This window comes from Colobus angolensis, unplaced genomic scaffold (genome assembly GCF_000951035.1).
Source record: "Colobus angolensis palliatus isolate OR3802 unplaced genomic scaffold, Cang.pa_1.0 Scaffold342, whole genome shotgun sequence".
NCBI classification, from domain to species: Eukaryota; Metazoa; Chordata; class Mammalia; order Primates; family Cercopithecidae; genus Colobus; species Colobus angolensis.
In genome coordinates, this window is record NW_012116733.1 from 4,421,300 (window position 1) to 4,444,239 (window position 22,940).

The 22,940-nt window shown below is 37.6% G+C and overlaps 1 long non-coding RNA gene across 1 annotated transcript in view; it reads left to right on the forward strand.

Annotated features, from left to right (window-relative positions):
- The first annotated feature begins 8,394 nt into the window (after positions 1 to 8,394).
- LOC105519273 overlaps positions 8,395 to 22,940 on the forward strand; it is a 356,472-nt gene continuing 341,926 nt past the window's right edge. The window contains exon 1 of the long non-coding RNA XR_001002941.1: positions 8,395 to 8,556. This is a non-coding gene — a long non-coding RNA (uncharacterized LOC105519273). The remainder of the gene's footprint in view (positions 8,557 to 22,940) is intronic.

Sequence of the window (22,940 nt, forward strand, 5' to 3'; positions counted from 1 at the left end):
TGGAATTTCTTTCAAGCAGTTGCTTATTGCCTCCTCAGTCTGATATGAAAGCCCAGGAAGGTACTGGGAAAGAAGGACAAGTATTCTATTTTTAAATATCTTTAATAAGGCCATAGAAAAACTTTCCTGTTAGCCTCAGGCATTCTGAAACTGTGATTGACCCTTAAAGGCATGATGATAACTAACACATATGATTGATGAAAAGATTACACAACGTAGGCAAAACACACATCACAGTGATACAGGGTCCTTCCCTTTCTTTTTTAAAGAAAAAAGAAAAGGCTATAAAATCCTGTTTTCCAGAATTGATCAGATCAGATGGAAAGTCCTTTGTATACCATTAGGTACCCAGGAATGAGTTACAGAAAGCTGCAATCTGGGCAGAGACAATTTCTAAAAAACTGCATTATCAGTTGGAAAAGTGTAAAACAACTAAATTTCTGTGAGCTACTGTGTAGTGACCATTTAAAAAGTTACTGTCATATAGAAAAGCAACAGACCAACCAACAAAATCCTTTACAAATTCGATATTGGTTAGTTGGTATTTGAGGTGTTCATATAGTGCTTGGGCTGAAGTTTGCATTTGTTTAGAAAATTCTTTTGCCAAAGATTGCTAATCAGATTGTGTTTTGATTATAATGAAGATCCATAAACTATTCAAGCATATTTAACCTCTTCAAGAATCTATATATAGTTTAAAATTTGTCACTGTTAGGAGGCTTTTAGGCTTATTACAAACCATGCGATACGATTTTATCTCATTAAACGTACGTTTGTGAGATTCAAATCACTTTTTAAAGGAAGCAGGTAATTAATGAATAAATCAATAAGAAATAGGACCCTTTAGCTGACATTGTCAATTCCCTACTCACATCCCCATGGCAATGATGCTTCACACATCACTTCCAAACTTCAGTCTATCTGCACCTGCAGCTCTGCCTGAGTGTTATCTGACTGTTGAAGCCACTGAGCAAGCCAACATAGACCATATATTCTCCAGTTCCCTTTGGGTGGGTAGTAAATACCCACATTTCTGTCCTCATGAAGTGAGATAGCTTTGAGGCCCATGTTCTAAACTGTTTTCTAGTTCCCAAGATAAATTAAGCTCCAGTTGTCTACAGTGGCAGCTTTCTTGAGGACACACCCTTTGTTAGCCCTTTTATTTCTTACTTCACCTGCCTACTCTCCTACCAGTTTTCTACAATTGCCTTTCAAATAAATTCTTACACTTTAATCTTCATCTCTGGATTGTCTTCTGTTGGAATATAAACTAAGACAGAACTGTGCTCACTGGAGCTTACACAGTGCCTTCTCTGGAGCATTCTTGTAGAATTCGCATGCTTCTAGGAAGGGGAATTACTCCCTAAAAACTTCATGTGAGTCCATTCTCAAGGAGTAAAGCAATATACTATTAAACAGGACACTTCCGAAGAAAGAGAAAGTTAAGAAGGAGAGTTATTTTCAAAAGCCGTATTTCCCCTTTTCACAACTCTTTGGGTGGGGAAGACTGACTATGGACATTAGGAAACCCCTTCACTAAATGCGGGAAGGGCTTCTGAAAGGGGCACGTCTGCTTTCCGTCTTGGCAAGTGATGCTTGTAGCATATTTCCTGACATTTCGGTAGAGAATGGTGCTCTGTGTAAATTCAGAAGCAGCCCCAGAACCACCAATTATAGAGATAATAATTTGTGCTCAACAATATGTAAAAATGCTACTTAAAGCTAACCCTTAGTTATAGCCTAAAAATGATGACAAACATATTTCTCTGTTGTGGCAGGAATTAAAGGCTTGCTTACTGCTTAAGACATGATTTATTTGATGGGAAAACAAATGAATGACAATATGTGGTCTTCCTTTAGTAACTATATTTTCTGTGGGGTTAGCATCATAAGAGTGGGGAAGGAGGCAGGGTAAATAAATATGCATATGTTGTATGGTAAAGGCAAGGCAAAAGGTCTATCTGTGGATGAACATGGGGCTGATGAAGCCATGGCCAGGAGGTCAATTTCTACTTGGAGAGGTGAATTTCACGGCAAGAGAAAAGTGATCCTGGAATACCAGGTAGGAATCAGAATTCCAGCTTGTCATGCCATGCAATGCAAATAACCTCTACCTTCATCTTCTTATAAAAGTATGAATTGTTAGAAGAATACTTTAATTTCTAGTAACACAATGGGCTGTTTGCCTGCTTCACCCCAACTCCAATTATAGGCTAGAACTCTTGTGTGTGGATGTATTAGTCTGTTCAGGCTGCCATAATAAAATACCATAGTAATGGGTGCTTAAACAACAGAAATTTATTTTTTCTTAGTTCTGGAACCTAGATGGGCCAATATCAAGGTGTGGTCAGGGTTGGTTTCTGGTGAGGGGTCTGTTACTGGGTTGCAGATGACCACCTTCTGGCTGTATCCTTACATGGCCTTTCACCTGTGCTTGTGCAGAGAGAGAGCTAGCGAGCCCAATGTTTCCTCCTCTTATAGAGACGTCAGTTCTATTGCATTAGAACCCTTGTGATTTCACTTAACCTTTGTTACTTCCTTGTAGGCTCCATCCCCACATACAGTCACATTGGGGGTTAGGGTTTTAACATAAATTTTAGGGGAGGACACAGTTCATTCCATAACAGTGGAAATTATCAGCTTAAGGGTCACAGTTCTAAAAATAATTGAATCGTGGGAGTAGTTTACCCCATATCATTTTCATGGTAGTGAATAAGCTTCACAAGATCTGATGGTTTTATAAGGTATTTCCCCTTCATCTTGGTTCTCATTTCCCGCTTGCCTGCCACCATGTAAGAGGTGCCTTTTGCCTTCCACCTGATTGTGAGGCCTCCTCAGCCACGTGGAACTCTGAGTACATTAAACCTTTTTTTCTTTATAAATTACCCAGTCTCAAGTATGACTCGAGACATACTTATAAATTACCCAGTCTCAAGTATGTCTCAAGACATGCTTATACCCAGACATACTTATAAATTACCCAGTCTCTAGTATGTCTTGAGACATACTTACAAATTACCCACTCTTGAGTATCAGCAGCAAGAGAACAGACTAATAATAAACCAGTGAGTTTGCAAAGGCTTTTGGTTTTGAGAGACAGAACAGTCACCTTAGAGATAGCAAGGTCAGAAGTCTAGTAAATCACATTTTAATTACAGAAAAAGCAAATATTACCTATTCCAGTTGTATTAGTATATTAGGTAATTGCATGATTGTTTTTAAAGATTGAAAACTTGAGCTTTAACATGACAATAATTACCCCTCCTAATTTAATACTTTTTCATTTCAAATATTACTCAACTGCTGTGGTATGATACTTATTATCTTCTTTATTTTTATACTCATATTTCTCATATATGAATAGAATGAGATTAGAATCAGTAGACTAAAACTTTAAAATAAAATTGTTTTCTTCTGAAGCATTTTACTTGAAAGACAATTAGTTTTGTTTCTAAGTTTCAGAGGTAATCTTTCTATTGAAGTTTAATATTAATGCAGAAAAGTACACAAATGTGTACATTTCCAGTTTCCACAAAATGAACACACAGATGTAATTAGCAACAGATAAAGAAATCAAAGTTAACTAGTTCCCAACAAAAGTCACCACCATCCTCTAGCACAATGGATTTGTTCTGCCTGTTTGTGAAATTTATGTAATGGGATAATGCAATATGTACTCTTTGGTGTTTGGTTTCAAAAAGTGTTTTATAAGAAATCTCCATAAGGACTAAGAATGTATTTGACTATTTATTTTCCTAATAAAGTTCTTTTGCAATTATATAAGCCATGCATGATGATTACAGTAAACTTAAAAAATATAAGAACAGTAGGGCAAAACAACAAGGATTTATAATTCTATCACTCAAAGACAAACATTTGGGCATATTGCCTTCTAGTATTTTGTTTATACATTCATTAACTGATAAGTGTATGCATCAGATATTTATGGAACATCTACAACATGTAGACATTGTGCTAGGCACAAGAAAAACACAGGCAAACGTAATTGTTTTTACATAGTTATAAAGAAACTGTTTGTAAACTCTTATACCATGCCTTTTTCTTACCCTTGTATTACAGGTCCCATGCATTTTCATGCTGGCTGTTTAAAACAAAGGCAAGAGGGAGGAGATCTCACAGTTATGGGTTAGCTCTCAGATCTTCAATATGTTATATTTGGATCTCAACATCTTTCAGAAAGAACAGATTTCTTGTGATCCTCCTGATGCAGGGAGTGGAAGGAGATGTGATGGAAGGGAATAAGGGAGAGGTTCCAGTGACAGAGTGACATCATCTTGCACCATGATGGTGGGCAAAAAGAAAGGGGTTTATCTGGTGACTGAGAAATAAGTGAATACAAACTTTAGGGCTTTAAAGTTAGGGGAAATCCAGGGGTTGGGAAATCTGGAAATTAGGGGAAATCTGGAAACTAGGGAGCAGCTAAGGAGTGAAAAACAATGAGTCAAGGAAGGTAGTCAACTATTCTTAGAAGTAGATGCAAGGAGAGTGAGTATTCATAAGGGCGTGAAAAGTAAGAAACACCAAAAGAAAATGTAAGTGCTATGGTATGAATGTGTTCCCTTAAAATTTGTATGTTGAAAACCGATCCCTAATAGGAGGTGATTAGGACATGAGGGCAAAGCCCTCATGAATGGAAGTAGTGCTCTTATTAAAAAGACCTAAGGGAGCTTGTTTGCCCCTTCTGCCATGTGAAGGCAGCACGGGTGAGGGACGTGGCCCTTCTCAGACACTGAATCATCTGGCACCTTGATCGTGGACTTCCCAGCCTCAAGAACTGTGAGAAATATATTTCTGTTGTTTATAAATTCCCCATTCTAAGGTATTTTGTTATAGCAGTCCAAATAGACTTAGAAGAAAAGGGAGGTGGCCCTGAGTCAGAAGCTTTCGTAACTGGATGTGAAGGTCAGTGGAGCAGCCTGCTGCTTGAAGGATAGGTTATAAGCTTCAGATGTATCAATTCAGCCCACTTCAGGAGAAAAAAGGAGGGCCAATATTACAGGGAGGTTTTTCTGGCCTTATCCTGTTAGGTCATAAGGGATGAGGAGGAGAAAAGGAAATAAACTAGTGATAAACTCACCTGATATTTTTAGGCCTAAAGGAGAGAATAACAGAGCCCATTGCTTTGATGAGAAAATTGTCACATTTATTTACACACACATTATCTTGTGACTCTTATCAATCCAGGTAAAAATAGAACTTTTGAAACTAGTTAACACTTTAAATGATACTTTTAACAATTTAGTTCAAGAAACATAGTAACTATCATTTTTATTGGTTAAAATATATTGAAGACCTTGCAGTATTCCTAATGAACCTTATTCTCATGAATCTTTACAAAGACCATATGACATATGTAAGTCTATTCTCATTTTAGAGATGAGGAAACAGTTTCAATATGGTTAAGTACTTTGTCCAACAGACTCAGCAAATACATGGCAGAGGGAATCTATATGCCATCTGACCTTTCTACTAAGTATTCTGAAAAAAATAGCTTCTTTCTGCAAGGAGATCTTGAGACTCCTCCATAGGCAAGCACCCCTGCCTACATAAGGGGAGGTGGCAGTGGGTAGCAGGAGCTCTCATTACCTCACTCCCTCACTCATGGGGTGGCCCATATTCACAAGGGCTTATGTGTAACTAGGACCCCCAAGCTCAATGGGAAGCCACAGAATACTTGTTCCTTTTTTTTTTCCTCTAAAGGGATAACCAGGGTGGTAGATGCTGTAGATGTGCAGCAAAATTCTAGGAAGGCAAAGATTTTATAGTTGGAATAAAAACAAATGCCTCTTCCCCAGTATAACTGCCAGGTACTTGCATGTGCCTTGCAAGGATCTTCAAAGAGAGCTTTTGTCAGGCTCCAGGCAGTCTACCTGGCCTGTCAAGTTCAAAACTGGATTCCCTATGCTCAGCTGAGTTTACCTTTTAATCTGGTGAGAAGTTATCACTTTAAACATGTCTTCATGGGAATGATAAATATTTTAAAACATTTAGAAAGGCAGGGGGACTTTAAAGCTTTCTGTTCTTCCTTGGGTAATTTTGCAAGCTCCTGTTGTATCTTCTCTTCCAGAAACCCCAGGAAAAGCATGAGAATATTTGTATGGCATTCTGGGATATGCTGAGGGGATTTAGGAAATTCTTACAGGGCCTGGCTAAAGTAGTCATTACCTTTTCTTCATATTATATAAGAACACTAAATACAAAAAATGAAAGAAGATAGTAAGTATTAAATATTTACAAAATTTCAGATGAATTTCTATTTATTTTATTATGAAAACTGAGATTTCTTCCATGAGTATACCTTTTTAATGCAAAGGTTAATGCTTGAAAGGACTACATACAATTTCTGAAAAGCGTTTTTAATGATGTCTTCCAATTCTTCATTGTCTTTGTAGACAAATGTTATTCCACAAATGGTTTTATAAAAAACTTAAAATTTTTTTGTGATCATTCTACAATTTACAACAGTTGACGTTACATTGAAGGATCTAACAGCCCTTCTTTGTCTTTCATGGACTAAAATGTTGGCATTTCCTGTGATAATGTGAAAAGATTCCAATCTAATTGAACTTTTTCATATCAAGTGTTGAGAAATAATGATGGAGTTCTAATTTGTAGAATGTGCATGCATTGTTAGAGCTGTCACACTACAGATAGTCTGGATTCTATTAAAAGGGCACATTGGCTGCAAATTGATAGAAGTTTTGACATCTATGAAGGCAGGGAGTCAGGGTTCTGCCTGGCACTTAGCATACTAGGCACTTGTGCCTGGCCCCCCATATCCTCTCACGCCCCCACCACCACTCCTAACTGGCCACACCTTGGGCTGGATAGTACCCCTTGAGCACTCACAACATGACATTTTCTAGAAGTATTGTTGGCTCTTTCCTCCATTTCCACAGCAAGGCTGTGCTTTGCAGTTGGCTTCTGAGGTGTAATGCCAAGTAGTATGGCACCATTCTGTCTGCATTTAGCCTTACTGGACACACAGCAACAATGACAAACATCACTCATCTTGTCAGTGGCCTGGAGGTATGTAGTACCTCAGACCCTGCTTCTCCCCAGTATGCTCCAAGGAGCCTGGAAGAGGCAGATTGGTGTTGCAATTGACCTGGCTTTGGCTACCCTAGACCCCATCTGGCTGCTCCAGGGCCAAAGGCATCAATATCTCCTGAAACCTGTTGCAGCATTCATGTTTTGGAAAGTGCTCATTTACAGGGACAAATTTCTTGTTTTCCCTGAATCCTTAGGAAATTGAAGGTTGTGTGTGTGTGTGTGTGTGTGTGCGCGCGTGCATGCTAGTCCTGTTATTTTGCTTACCATCTTACTCAATGTTCTTGCAAACAGCCGATCTGGCAAGATAAGAGGCAGCAAAGTGTAATTCCTCAGAAGGTAGATTTTGGAGCCAGACTGGCAGCTCTCAATTTTAGCTCAGCCAGTTGCTGGCTTCATGCCCTGTGTTCCTCTCCTAATCTATATAAAATAGAGATAATAATAGTGCTGTTTTTCTAGAGTTGTTAATGAATTAAATTAGCTGACACATGTTAATTTCTTGCAGTAATGCCTAGAATAGAGTAAGTGTCCAATAGTAGTCGATGATGTTATCATTACTACTGTTGTCCGTGATGTTATTGGTGTTATTAAAAAGTTGACTGTTATTCCAGTAGAGAGTTGTTTGTTTTTACCAGACAATTGTTATTGCTTTGAGTTTCTAATATTTTCCATTAACATTGCACTCTTTGTAACCAGAATGGATATTATCTATTCTTTTTAACCACTTGCAATAAGAAAACAAGCCAGGAATAGGGGCAGGGTTTGAGGCATGGAATAGTATCAAGCTACTTACCTCTAGGAAGACTGAATCCTACATTCAGTGTCACTGAGTTGGCTAGGGTAACCTGTAAGCTAATGCAAAAACTCATCTTAAATAATGACATAAGTTTTAGAAACTGTATTATGCTCCTTGGTACCCAGAATCATCTTGATTTTTCACGTTCTTTGAACCTTGGACTCTAAGACTAGCCACAAGAATCAGGAGACCACTTACAATTTTAGTCTTAACTGAAGACATAAGTTGGCTTCACAATTGAAATGGAAAGTCTACAGAGGGAACAGACATCATGTCTTTCCCCTTTTACAGGTTTGGTCACAGAAAAGTGGATTAATATAGTAACACTTCATTGTAAATGGACATTCATGAATGCTAAATTACCACCAAATTCCTATGGAACTGCACATAACGGCTACTTTCACATTCAAAGAGTTTTTCATGATTAATGTTATTGTAATGAATACCAAAGAAATTGATAACCGTTTGTCACTTTAAGAAGTGTTGCCAATTAATTTTGTGCTTTTTTTTATTCTCATTTGTTATAAGAGTGAGGACCTAGAATTTTAATGTCTGATATGTGGTGTGAATTAAAGAAGTGGCCTTGCCATGCTGACCTTTTCAGTATTCTAATCTTTGCTTTGCTGACCTCTCAGACCTCTTCCTGGCAACATTAGGCTTTTGGGAGGAGGGAGGGCCAAGCCTGTTGGGTAAGTGAACAGAGTGAGGAAATATTTTAAGACGCACTTTCATAATTCACTGACTGTATTGGAAATTCAAATTTTCAGACTATTCATTATCTTGACAAACATTGTAATGTGTGCAGAATATGGTACCACATAAATCCATTGTGGTGACAAAGAGTGTAATGAGAATGGGAAATAGTAGAAACCCAAAAGCAATCAGTTTACAATCTGGAAACTGGTTCGAGTTAAACTCTCATCAGGTTTCACAGCAGTTCTTTTTTGGCCCTCATAACAATTGCTTTTTACAGAAAGCGCAGCATGGCACCACCACAGCCAAGTACTCATAATGGGAGTCTGGACCCATTTATTTGGAAAGCAGTCTTCATCCATGTAGAACATCAATTTAATGAATTTATGTTCTGTACTATCTGTGGGGCAATGATTTGACAACATCATTGATTTATAGTAGAAATGATTCACCTCTACTTTGACAGGACATAAATATTTTCATGTATTAATTTGTTCATTTATTATTTCATTTATTTAACTATCCACTAAGTATCAAATAACTGCTGTGTGCACAGCATTGTGCTAGCTAATATAAGAGGCTTAAAATCCAAAAAGATTGAATATAGATGAATGAACACTAAAATCCAAACAGCTGAGTATAGATCCCCTTGTAATGAGACACTGTGGCTATGTTTTTCTGGAAAATATGAGGGGCAGGACTCTGGCCCTGGGGAACCTTGGAAGTGGTGAGTCAATAAATGTTTATTTGGTTTCTGAAAATATGGGAATGGCCCGTTTGCATGAGAAGGGTGTCTAAAGACATGAGAAGAGTTGAAGAAACATTTGTGCTTTTAGCAATCTTAGAAACAATTTGGTGCACCAGTATAAGGTTTTACAATTTTTCCCAACAAATTTTAGCCAGTCAGAATTAGCATAAACATAGCACCAACAAATGTGCCTAGCACTGATTAGAAGACCTCATCCTAGAGAATGTTTAGGGAGGTAGAAGCCAATGAGCTATGGTGTTTGACACTATGTCCCACTCACACTTAACAATATTTTCATGCCTTTGATGATCACACAACCTTATACCTAGAAGAGCAGAAATAACCCAAAGTGACCAGGCAAAAATCATCATCTTAGACTAGGGTAGGCTTTAAATCCATAAACAAGAATCATTTTAAGAAAATAGAAGGGAAGAAGATAGAGAGTAGAAGGCAATGTAAAGACAGAAGCAGAGATGGGGTAGCAGCTACTTGGAACTAGGCAAGAGGAGTGAAATGTATTCTTCCCAAGGGACATGGAATTGAGTCTAGGAACCCATCTCCAATTTTAGACTTCTGGATATCAGAGCCATGTACAAATAGGTTGTGTTGTTTTAAGCCACCCATTCTGTACCAGTTTGTTATGGCAGTCTTCAAAATCTATTACAGATAATAATGCTAGTGGAGACATTGTGTGTGTTAAAGGTAAACTCTGAGTTAGAATATAATAATGTCAGTCAAAATAAAACGTCTCCATTTTCAAGGTAGCTTATCCAGTGTAATGAACTTGTCACCAAGACACTGTTCTACTTTAGGTTTGGTATCATACCGAAGTATCAGCATTGGCCTCTATTGCTGAAAGACTGGATATTTATAGTGACTGGATCAGCTTTAGTGAGATCATACTGTGAGCCATCATGGCCCTTGTGTCTGCCACTTTAGCTAATTCATTCTTTTTCTTTTCTTCATTTTTTATTTCCACAGGTTTTTGTTGTACAGATGATGTTTGGTTATATGAATAAGTTATTCAGTGGTGATTTCTGAGATTTTGGTGGACCCATCACCCAAGCAGTATACACTGTACCCAAATTGTAGATTTTATCACTCATTCCCCTCCTCCCCTTTCTCCTGAGTCTCCAAAGTCCATTGTATCATTATTATGCCTTTGCATACTCATAGCTTAGCTCCCACTTATGACTGAGAACATGTGATGTTGGGTTTTTCCATTCCTAGTTACTTCACTTAGAATAATGGTCTCCAGTTCCATCATATACTCACACATACATACCACAATTTCTTTATCCACTCATTGATTGATGTGCATTTGGGCTGATTCTATATTTTTGCAATTGTGAATTCTGCCATAAACATGCATTTTCAGGTATCTTATTTTGCAGAATGACTTCTCTTTCTCTGTGTAGATACCCAGTATTGGGGTGCTGGATCAAATGGTAGTTCTACGTTTAGTCCTTTAAGAAATCTCCACACTGTTTTCCATAGTGGTTGTACTAGTTTATAGTCTGGCTGACAAGCAGTGTAAAAGTGTTCCCTTTTAAGGGAACATCCAGGCCAACATCTATTATTTTTTGATATTTTGATTTTGACTATTCTTGCAGGAGTAAGGTGGTATCACATTGTAGTTTTGATTTGCATTTCCCTGATCATTAGTGATGTTGAGCATTTTTTTCATGTTTGCCATTTGTATATCTTCTTTTCAGAATTTTCTATTTATGTCCTTAGCCCCCACTTTTTGATGGGAATTTTTTTTCCTCATTCGTTTCTTATATATTCTGGATATTTTTCCTATGTGAGATGTATAGATTGCAAATATTTTCTCCCACTCGGTGGGTTGTCTGTTTACCCTGCTGCTTTTTTCTTTTGCTGTGTAGAAGCTTTTAAGTCTCATCTATTTCTTTGTTGTTGTGGCATTTGCTTTTGGGTTCTTGGTCATGAAGTCTTTGCCTAAGCCAATGTTTAGAAGGGTTTTTCCAATGATATCTTCTAGAATATTTATGGTTTCATGTCTTAGATTTAAGTCATGGATCCATCTTGAGTTGAAATTTGCATAATGTGTGAGATGGGGATCCAACTTCATTCTTCTACATGTGGCTTGGCAATTATCCCAGCACTACTTGTTAAATAGGGTATACTTTCCCCACTTTATGGTTTTGTTTACTTTGTCAAAGATCAGTTGGTTGTAAGCATTTAGCTTTATTTCTAGGTTCTCTGTTCTCCTCTATTGGTCTATGTGCCTATTTTATACCAGTACCATGCTGTTTTGGTGACTATGGCCTTACAGCATAGTTCGAAGACAGGTAATGCGATGCCTCTGGATTTTTTCTTTTTGCTTAGTCTTGCTTTGACTGCAATGACTCTTTTTTGGTTCCATATGAATTTTTGGATTTTTTTTCTAGTTCTGTGAAGAATAATGGTGATATTCAGATGGAAATTGCATTGAATTTGCAGATTGCTTTTGGCAGTATGGTCATTTTCACAATATTGAGTCTACCCATCCATGAGGATGGGCTGTGTTTCCAATTGTTTGTGTCGTCTATGATTTCTTTCAGCAATGTTTGGTAGTTTTCCTTGTAGAGGTCTTTCACCTCCTTGGTTAGGTATATGCTAAGTATTTTATTTATTTATTTTGCAGCTATTGTTAAAGGGGTTGAGTTCTTGATTTGATTCTCAGTTTGGTCGCTGTTGGCGTATAGCAGAGCTACTGATTTATGTACATTAATTTTGTATCCTGAAACTTTGCTGAATTCATTTATCAGTTCAAGGAACTTTTTGGAGAAGTCTTTAGGGTTTTCTAGGTATTCAATCATATCATCAGCCAACAGCAACAGTTTGACTTTCTCTTTACTGATCTGAATGCCTTTATTTCTTTCTCTTGTCTGATTGCTCTGGCTAGGGGTACCAGTACTATGTGAATAGATGTAGAAGTGGTAAGAGTGGGAATCCTTGTCGTGTTCCAGTTTTCATGGGGAATGCTTTCAACTTTTCCCCATGTCATAGACGGCTTTTATTACATTAAGGTATGTACTTTCTATTGTCAGTTTTTTGAGGGTTTTAATCCTAAAGAGATGCTGAATTTTGTCAAGGGGTTTTTCTCCATCTATTGTGATGATCATTTCACTTTCGTTTTTAATTCTGTTTATTTGGTGTATCACATTTATTGACTTGCATGTGTTAAACCATCTCTGCATCCCTGTATGAAACCCACTTGATCATGGTGGATTATCTTTTTTATATACTGTTGGATTCAGTTAACTCGTATTTTGTTAAGAATTTTTGCATCTATATTCATCAGGAATATCAGTCTGTAGTTTTCTTTTTTTTGTTATGTCTTTTCCTGGTTTGGGCATTAGGGTGATACTGGCTTCATAGAATGATGTAGGGAGGGTTACTTCTTTCTCTATCTTGTGGAACAGTGTAAATAGAATTGGTACCAATTCCTCTTTGAACGTCTGATAGAATTCAGCTTTGAATCCATCTGGTCCTAGACTTTTTTTGCTGGCAATTTTGAAATTACCATTTCAATCTTGCTGCTTGTTATTGGTCTGTTCAGAGTTTTTATTTATTCCTGCTTTAATCTAGGAGCATTGCATATTTCCAGAAATTTATCCATCTCCTCTAGGTTTACACATAAAGGTGTTCATAGTAGCCTTGAATGATCTTTTGTCTTTCTGTGATATCGGTTGTAATATCTCCCATTTTGTTTCTAATTGAGCTTATGTGGATCTTCTCTCTTCTTTTTCTTGGTTAATTTCACTAGTGGTCTATCATTTTATTTATCTTTTCAAAGAAGCAGCTTTTAGTTTCATTTATCTTTTTTATTTTTTTCTTTGTTTCAATTTTATTTAGTTCTGCTCTGATCTTTGTTATTTTTTTTCTTCTGCTGGGTTAAATTTGGTTTGTTTTTGTTTCTCTAGTTCCTTGAGGTATGACCTGAGATTGTCTATTTGTGTTTTTTGACTTTTTGATGCAGGCATTTCAGGCTATGAACCACCTTTGCTGTATCCCAGAGGTTTTGATAGATTGTGTCACTATTATTGTTCAGTTCAAATAATTTTTAAATTTCATCTTGATTTCATTGTTGGCCCAATAATCATTCAGGAGCAGGTTATTTATTTTCCATGTATTTACATGGTTTTGATTGATTCCTTTTGGAGTTGATTTCCAGCTTTATTCTACTGTGGTCAAGAAAGTATTTGATATAATTTAAATTAAAAAAATTATTGAGACTTGTTTTGTGGCCTATCATGTAGTCTGTCTTAGAAAATGTTCAATGTGCTGATGAATAGAATGTATATTCTGCAGTTGTTGGGTATAATATTCTGTTAAGTCCATTTTTGTGCTAGAGTACACTCTAAATCCATTGTTTCTTTATTGACCTTCTGCCTTGATGACCTGTCTATTGCTGTCAGTGGAGAATTGAAATCCCCCACTATTATTGTGTTGTTGTCTATCGTATTTCTTAGGTCTAGTAGTAGTTGTTTAATAAATTTGGGAGCTCCAGTGTTAGGTACATATATATTTAGGATTGTGATATTTTCCTGTTGGACAAGCCCTTTTATCATTACATGATTTTTTTTCTTTGTCTTTTTTAACGGCTGTTGCTTTAAAGTTTGTTTTGTGTGATATAAGAAGAGCTATTCCTCCTTGCTTTTGGTGTCCATTTGCATGGAATATCTTTTTCCACCCCTTTACCTTAAGTTTATGTGAGTCCTTAATGTGTTAGGTGAGTCTCTTGAAGATAGCAGACACTTAGGTGGTGAATTCTTATCCATTCTGCCATTCTGTATCTTTTAAGTGGAGCATTTAAGCTCTTTACATTCCATGTTAGTATTGAGATGTGAGGGACTATTCTATTCATTATGCTATTTGTTACCTGAATACTTTGTTGTTGTTTTTAATTTACTGTTTTTGTTTCACAGGTCCTGTGACATCTATGCTTTCAGAGGGTTCTATTTTGGTGTATTTTGAGGATTTGTTTCAAGATTTAGCGTTCCTTTTAGGAATTCTTGTAGTGCTGGCTTGGTAGTGGCACATTCTCTCAGCATTTGTTTGAAAAAGACTATATCTTCCCTTAATTTATGAAGTGTAGTTTCACAGAATACAAAATTCTTGGCTGATCATTGTTTTGTTTAAGGAGGCTGAAGATAGGGCCCCAATCCTTTCTAGCTTGTATGGTTTCTGCTGAGAAATCTGCTGTTAATCTGATAGGTTTTCCTTTATAGGTTACCTGGCGCTTTTGCTTCACAGCTCTTAAGATTCTTTCCTTCATCTTGACTTTATATAACCTGATGACTAGCTGCCTAAGTGATGATCCTTTTGCAATAAATTTCCCAAGTGTTCTTTGAGATTCTTGTATATGGATGTCTAGGTCCCTAGCAAGGCAAGGGATGTTATTCTTGATTATTCCCTCAAATAAAGTTTTGTTTATTGCACTAGTTTTGTGCTGATTGGCCTCCTGCCAGAAGCACTTACAAGTTTTCCAGATTTCTGGGTTTCTCTTCTTTCTCAGGAACACCAATGATTCTTAGGTTTGGGCATTTAATAAAATCCCAAACTTCTTGGAGGCTTTGTTCATTTTTTGGATTTTTTGTGTCTTTGTTGGATGGGGTTAGTTTGAAAACTTTGTCTTTGAGCTCTGAAGTTCTTTCTTCTGCTTGTACAATTTTATTTCTGAGACTTTCCAGTGCATTTTGCATTTCTCTAAGTGTGTTCTTTATTTCCAGAAGTTGTGATTGTTTTTTATTCATGCTGTCTATGTCACTGAAGATTTTCTTTTCATATCTTGAGTCATTTTTTGATATCATTAAGTTGTACTTCACCTTTCTCTGGTGCCTCCATGATTAGTTTAATAACCGACCTTCTGAATTCTTTTTCTGGCAATTCAGGGATTTCTTCTTGGTTAGGATCCATTGCTGATGAGATAGTATGATTTTTGGGGAGTGTTAAAGAACTTTGTTCTGTTATATTACCAGAATTATTTTTCTGATTCCTTCTCATTTGGGTAGACTATGTCAGAGGGAAGATCCGGGGCTCAAGGGCTGCTGTCAGATTATTTTGTCCCATACTGTGCTCCCTTGATGTAGTGCTCTCCCTTTTTCCCTAGGGATGTGGCTTCCTGAGAGCCACACTTCAGAGAGTGTCATTTCTCTTCTGGATGTAGCCACCAAGTAGAGCTATTGGGCTCCAGACTAGTACTGGGAGGTATCTGCACAGACTCCTGTGAATGTGAACCACCTTCAGGTCTCTCAGCCATGGATAGCAGCACCTCCTCTGGTGGAGGTGGCAGGGGAGTGAAATGAACCCTGTGAGGATCCTTAGTTGTATTAATAGTTTTGTTTATTGTACTAATTTTGTGCTGATTGTCCTCCTGCCACGAGGTGGCACTTACAAGACAGTATCAGTTGTGGTGGTGTAAGGAGAATCAAGTGGTAGATGGGTCCTTTGAGCTCCCAAGAGAATATATACTTTGTCTTCAGCAACCAGGGTGGGTGGAGAAAGACCATCAGGTGGGCAGCAGGGTTAGGCATGACTGAGCTCAGACTCTCTTTGGGTGGAACTTGCTGCGGATGCTGTTGGGGATGGTGGTGTCATTCCCAGGCCAATGGAGTTATGTTCTCAGGGGGATTATGGCTGCCTCTTCTCTGTCATGCAGGTCTCCAGGGAACTGGAGGAAAGCTGGCAGTTACGGTCCTCACCCAGCTCCCATACAACCCCAGAGTCCAGTCTCGCTTCCACCATGCACCCCCTCAATAGCACCAACTTTGTTTCCAGGCAGCAGGTGAGCAGGGCGAGAACTTGCCCCAGACTGCCAGCCTCCTGGCTATGAAAATAAGCAGGGCTTTTCAGGTTCAGCACCTCCCCACCTGCCATGGCTGCAGTGCTGTGTCTACACTCCAGATTCACCTCCTTGCCTAAGTTCTGTATGGGAAACTTCACATGTGGTCAAAATTGTTACAAAGTTCAGCTGGAAGTTTCCTTTTCCCTGTGGTCTTTTCCAGTTTATCTAGCAGCCTTTCCCAGGGACCTCTGTGAGACAAAGTCAGAAATGACTTCCCTGGGATCTGACCACATCCTGCTGTTTCTTCTAACCCTGTATTTCTCTCGGATATCCAAAATTGTCTCAGCTCCAGATAAGATCAAATTCTTCTCCTGTGATTTGGGCCTTCAGGTTCCTCAGTGACGGTGTGTGTTTGGGATGGACGATCCCTCTTTCCCACTTTCACACTTCAGGTACTCACAGTTTTTGGAATGTCTCCCAGGGCCTGCAGAAGCCATCTGCTTCCTTCAAAGGGTCTGTGGATTTTCTCGGTTTTCCTGGTATGTTCCTGTGATAGTTCTTGGAGAGAAAGTTCACAATATGAGTCTCCATATGCTGCTCTGTCCATCCAAGTGGGAGCTGCAATTTAGTCCTGCCTCCTATCTGCCGTTTTCCTAACCTCCTGTTGTAGCTAATTTATTCTTGATTCCATTGCACAAGTCCTTGGATGTCTGAGGAGAGAGGCTAACTGACATATACTAGTAAAGGCATCTTCTCCACTTGGTTGTTTGAACCTCTTTTGCAATTGATGATTTTATCTGGGGCATTAAATTCAATATCAGAATGCTCACACTTTGTGTCCACTACCCCAAGTCTAACATTTGCCTCTATCCAAGACATTCTTGTACTAGATTTCCAATATTGTAACTTCAAGGCCTCTGAGCAGGTAGGCAAATCATCTACCACCTCACATAGTACACATATCATCTTCCCTTGGGTCACTTCACATTCTACCCAAAGTGAATGGCAAGTTTCTTTACCCAAATCTCTGCCATTGAGAGGAATTCTAATCTTTTTCTTGCAGAGCCACTCCTGAGTGGGGCTGTCGTGAAGCAGCAGTCTATTTTTGGTTTCTACCTATATTTCAAGCTGATTCATCCATGAACCAAGTGATTTGTTTTTCTAAGACCACCAGAGCGAGCACAAAAGAACCAGCAAGTAGGCAAAGGTCAGGAGCAAAACTGCAAGTTTATTTTGGTAACCTAAGGTGTGGGGAAGAAGTCTGTCGGCCTCCGGCAAAGAAGGCCGACAGAGTCCCCCCTCGTGGGGCTCTCAGGCGGGGTTCCTGCATCCCGACTTCAGTGGGGCTGGAGGAAGACCGTGTGGCTCACTGGCGGAGAGCGGCTTTTCTAGGAGTGGGAGGGCAATAGGCGGGGCACGGGCGTGTCGGGGGCGTTCCGCAGGTGCGACCAGGTAAATCTTGGTCTCTTTGGATTGACGTCACCTGGTGCATGCCCAGTTGGTCTGCACCTTCCCGGGTCACCGGCTGCATTTTCGCACACGCAGGAAAAGTTGGGAGGGGGGAAAAGTTGGGAGGGGGGGGATGAAGAACCCGGAAGTGCACCATCTTGCCTTCGTTCATCCAAACACCAAGGTTGAACTTCTTTCTTTTCCATCAAATCGTCATAGTGAATGTCTCATAAGACCATAGGTATGAGCCCCATGGATTTGCTCAAACCTAACTTCTGATGCAGCATTTCCACTTTTTTATTTATTGTGACTGGACTTGCCCAATCTCATGATTTGATGCATCAAATGGTTTGGAGTATACAGTGGGCAGCTATGATCTTAGGGCTCCTTGATTTTTTTTTCTGTCTTGGAAAGTATCACTAGTCACATTTTTTTTCTCCCCCAGAATACGATACTGTTTTAAAGAAATTACTGTCTTCATTGAAGGGAGAAATTTCAGATGCTTTCCATTTGACTTTTCCTACACATGAGCTTTTACTTTTCAGGTCAAGGAGCCAATATGAATTTTCTTAACTGCAATGTATATCCCTTCTAGTTTTATAGTTTTTAACTAAGAAATAACTACCAGGTGAGCTTATGGAGTTATCAAACCCATTGTGAGATAGCTCTGGGCCAATACTGCATATATTACTGGAGACCTATACCCTATAAGGGTACCATAAGGAGTTCTGTGGATATCTGGTTCTCAGCATTAATTTCATATCCTATATACTTGGAAATAATCTAGTTATTCATCTTTCTCCAGAGCAATTCTCCTATCTAAGTAAAAAGCAATAAATCCCATTTCAAAGGTCTGTGAAGAACACTATTGTGCCTACTTCCTGTGGTGTTACAAAGTCCTTCTTTATCAAGACCTGGCCTCTTCTTAAGTTGATGGATTCTGAGTCTGAGAATTGACTTAGGTCTGGAAACTGGCCAAATCCACTAACTGGATTAGCTCAGCTCTGCTTATCCGTTGTTTATCTTTTCTCATGATGATTTGTTAAGCAATGGCCTTAATGGTTGTCCATCTTATTCCTGGGCACACTATATTTTCTTACCATTTTCACTGAATAGCCCTGCCCTAGCTGCTATTCCAACCTTGCTGCCTATTATGGTAATGTTTACCACCTTGCTTATGATTATTAAGTTCTGCCGGCCACCTGGCCTCTGCTATTCCCAGCTCTATCATTCCCATCAACATAAGTTCAAGATATTTTCTAATTCTCCTTGCGATTTTTTTCTTTTACTCTTGGGATGCCACTTTGGTAAAAAAATCTACTAGCTGCTGATTTGTTTTAAGATTACATTTTTGGCCAAGCATGGTGGCTCACGCCTGTAATCCCAGTACTCTGATAGGCTGAGATGGGAGGATCACTTGAGCCCAGGAGTTGAAGACCAACCTGGGCAACAAAGTGAGACCCTGTCTCTTCAAAAAATCAAAAAGTTATCTGGGCATGACGGTGTGCACCTGTAGTCTCAGCTACAGGAGAGGCTGAGGCAGAGCATCACTTGAACCCAGGAGGCTGAGGCCACATTAAGCTGTGTTTGCACTCCAGCACTCCAGCATGGGTGACAGAGAAAGACCCTGTCTCAAAACAGAACAAAGCAAAACAAAAAGCAAAAAAACAAAACATACAAAGTTTTTGGAGTTCTTTTCTTAGTAGTTACTAGAAAATACAGAATACACCTCAATTCATCTCAATCTATTTCAAGTAAGTACTGACCTAATTCCAGAAAAATACAGCACCTCTGTTCTAAAATAGCTCAATTTCTTCCAATCTCCCTGTAACCTATAAACCCCTAGTCCAGTACTATTCTTATTGCCCTATACAATTTTACTTTTTATTATAAAAATCAGAAAAGATATTTATATACTCTTTTACTTACCTATGTTTTTACCATTTTTGTGACTCTTCATTTCTTCCTGTGAATTTAAATTGCCATCTGGTATTTCCCTTTAGCCTGAAGGACTTCGTTTAGTGTTTTTTTTCACACAGATCTGTTAACAATGATTTCTCTCAATCTTTGTGTATCTGGGAATGTTTTATTTTGCCTTCCTTTTTTAAGAATAGACTTGTTGGTTAGAGAATTCTTTGTTGACAGCACTTTGCATATGTCCTTCCACTGCCTTTTTGCCTCTATTGTTTCTGATCAAAGTCAACTTTAAATAGTACCAGTGATTCCTGGGCACAATGAGTCTTGCTGCTTTCAAGATTTTCTTTTGTCTTTGTTTTACTGCACTTTGTCTATGATGTATTGAGGTGTTTATCGCTTTGTTTTTAGTCTATTTGAGTTTCATTATCTTGGATCTGTGGATTAATGTTTTTAATCAAATTACAAAAATTCGATGATTATTTCTTTAAATGTTCCTGTTCAAATAAAATTTATTTTTAGAACAGTTTTAGATTTACAGAGAATTGTGAAATACAGAGAATTCCTGTATACCTGATACCCAATATTTCCTATTATTAACATCTTAAATTATTATTTGTTACAATTAATGATCTTATATGGAGACGTTATTGACTGAAGTCTGTACATTTTTCAGATTTGTGTATTTTATGCCTAATGTTCTTTTTCTGTTTCATGATTCTTTCCAGAATATCACTTTACATTTAATCACCATGGCTCCTTAGGCTCTTCCTAGCAATGACAGCTTCTTAGACTTTCTTTGTTTTTGATGATCTTGATAGTGTTCAGAGTGAATGCACAGGTATTTTGTAGAATGTTCCTGTATTGGGATTTGTCTGCTGTTTTTCTTATGATTAGACTGAGATGTGTTTTTGGAAAAAAGATCATTGATATAAAGTGCCATTTTATCAAAATATATCAACCAACATAACTTATCACTGTTGGTGTTGACCTTGATCACATAGCTAACACGTTTGTCAGACTTTACTGTGAAGTTATTTTTTTCCTCCCTTTCTGTATTATATTATTTAAAAGAAAGTCACTAGGTGTATCCTATATTTGAGGAGAGGTAAAGTTATTCTCTACAACCTAAGGGAGGAGTATCAGTAGAAATTACTTGGAATTCTGCATGAAAAATTTATCTTATTTTACCCCAATTATTTAGGTATTCAATATTTTTTACATCAATATGGACTTATTTATTTTATGCTTTGGGTTATAATTTGATATTATTTTCGTGCTCAAATATTTCCAGCTATGGCCGTCGGAAGCTCTTTCAGTTGTTCCTGTGTCCCTTTGATAATATTCCACCATTATAGTTTTGTTGCTATTTATTTTCTTGTTGTTGCTCTTATTTGGTAAGAACATTTTCTTATTTTCTGGCATTGCAATTGCTCCAAGTTCATCTTACATATTTCCAGCCCCAGTCCTAGAATCAACCATTTCTCTGAGAAGCTCTGGTTCCCCTTTTTTGGAGAACCCTATCCGAAACAAATGCTTGGACATTAAGAGTGCTGGTTGCTATTTTGGTGTCATTGTTTTTAGGCCCTCTCAGCTAACAGAGAAAGGAAACATATATATGTATACTGTCACATGAGTATACATATATATATATCTGGAAACATTTCCATATGTAACCATCTGTATCTTTATTAAAACAAACATGAGTCCATGCTGATGTTTCCAATTCTAATCCATTACCACATGGATCATTCTAGCCTCTTCCATGTGCTGATCTGTAAACTCTGATGACAATATTAGGAAACCTAGCTCCCACCATCCACAATTCATTTGCTTAATTGTTCAATTCTAGTATGTATGTATCAGAATCATTAATTCAGTCCTCCATTAGGTATGTGTTCTTTTTCAAGTACAGTATAGTGCTTATGCACAGCCATTTTTTTTTAAATTAATACTATTGTGTATATTTAAAGGATACACCATGAGGTTATAGGATACACAGAGATAGAAAAAAATGTATCTAACTATAGTATTTAACTATAGTGAAGCAAATTAATAAATTCATCTCACATGTTTACTGTCTTTTTTTTTCATGGCAAGGTAACTAAAATCTATTCATTTGTCATGAATCCCAAATACAGTATGATGTTATCACCTGTAGTCCTCGTGCTATACATTAGTTCTCTACACTTTTTGCCTATTGTTTCACAGACTACTCTAATTTCCAAAGTTGCTTAGGTCAGCATCCTTTCCCCAGCTTTATTCAGTGAGGTTGTATTAAATAGCATACATTTGTAGTTAGATTGTTTCATCACATTCAACATTCTATCCTGGGATTCCTCTAACATCTGAATTATTTTTTACATTGCATCCATTAAGGTTTACTTTTAATGAATAAGGTTACTCCAAAGAGTAAGGTCTACTCCTTTGTGTAAAGTTCAGTTGGTTTTTACAAATGCATAGTGTCATGTGTTCACAGTTACCTATCATATGGAATAGTTCACCACCCTGGAAATTCCCTGTGCTTCACCCATTCAACCCCTCCTCTCATCTCTGTGGACCCCTGACAAATACTGATCTTTTCATTGTTTCTATAGTTTTTCCTTTCCTAGAATGTCATCTAGTTGAAATTATAATCTTTTTAGATTCTTTTCAAGTTATTTCACTAAGCAATTTGAAATTTGTAATTCATCCATGCCTTTTCATAGCTTGGTAGCTCATTTCTTTTTATCACTGAATAATATATCATGGTGTGAATAAACCACAGTTCTATTATCTACACAACTTTTGGAGGACATCTTAGTTGCTTCTGGTTTTTGTCTATTACAAATACAGTTGCTACAAACGTTCACATGCAGGCTTTCGTGTGGATGTGTTCACCTCAAATTATTCTAGTGAATACATAGGAGTAAAATTGCTGGATTGTAGGATAAGCCTATAGTTAGCCTCATAAGAACTGTCAAATTGGCTTCCAAAGTGGTTGTACCATTTTGCATTCCCACCAGCAAATGGAAGAATTTCTTTTGCTTTGCATCCTTGCCAGCAACTGGTTTTATCAATTTTTAGATTTTAGCCATTTTAATAAGTGTATAGTAACATTTTATTTTGTTTTATTATTTTATTTTGTTTTGTTTTATTGTTTTAATTTGTATTTCCCTAGTGACAAATAGTGTTGCGCTTCTTTTTCATGTGCTTGTTTGTCATTTATGTATGAGATGTCTATTTGAATCTTTAGTTCATTTTCTTAAACTGGGTTGTTTGTTTTGTTATTGCAGTTTTAAGAGTTCTTTGTATGTTTTGGATACAAATCATTTATTAGATACGTGTTTTGTGATTATTTTATCCTAGTCTATAACTTGTCTTTTAATTCCTTTTTTCTCTTAACAGGCTCCTTCACAGAATAGAAGTTTTCAATTTTAATTAAATCCAACTTAACAATTTTTTTCATCAATCATATTTTTGATGTTGAATCTGAA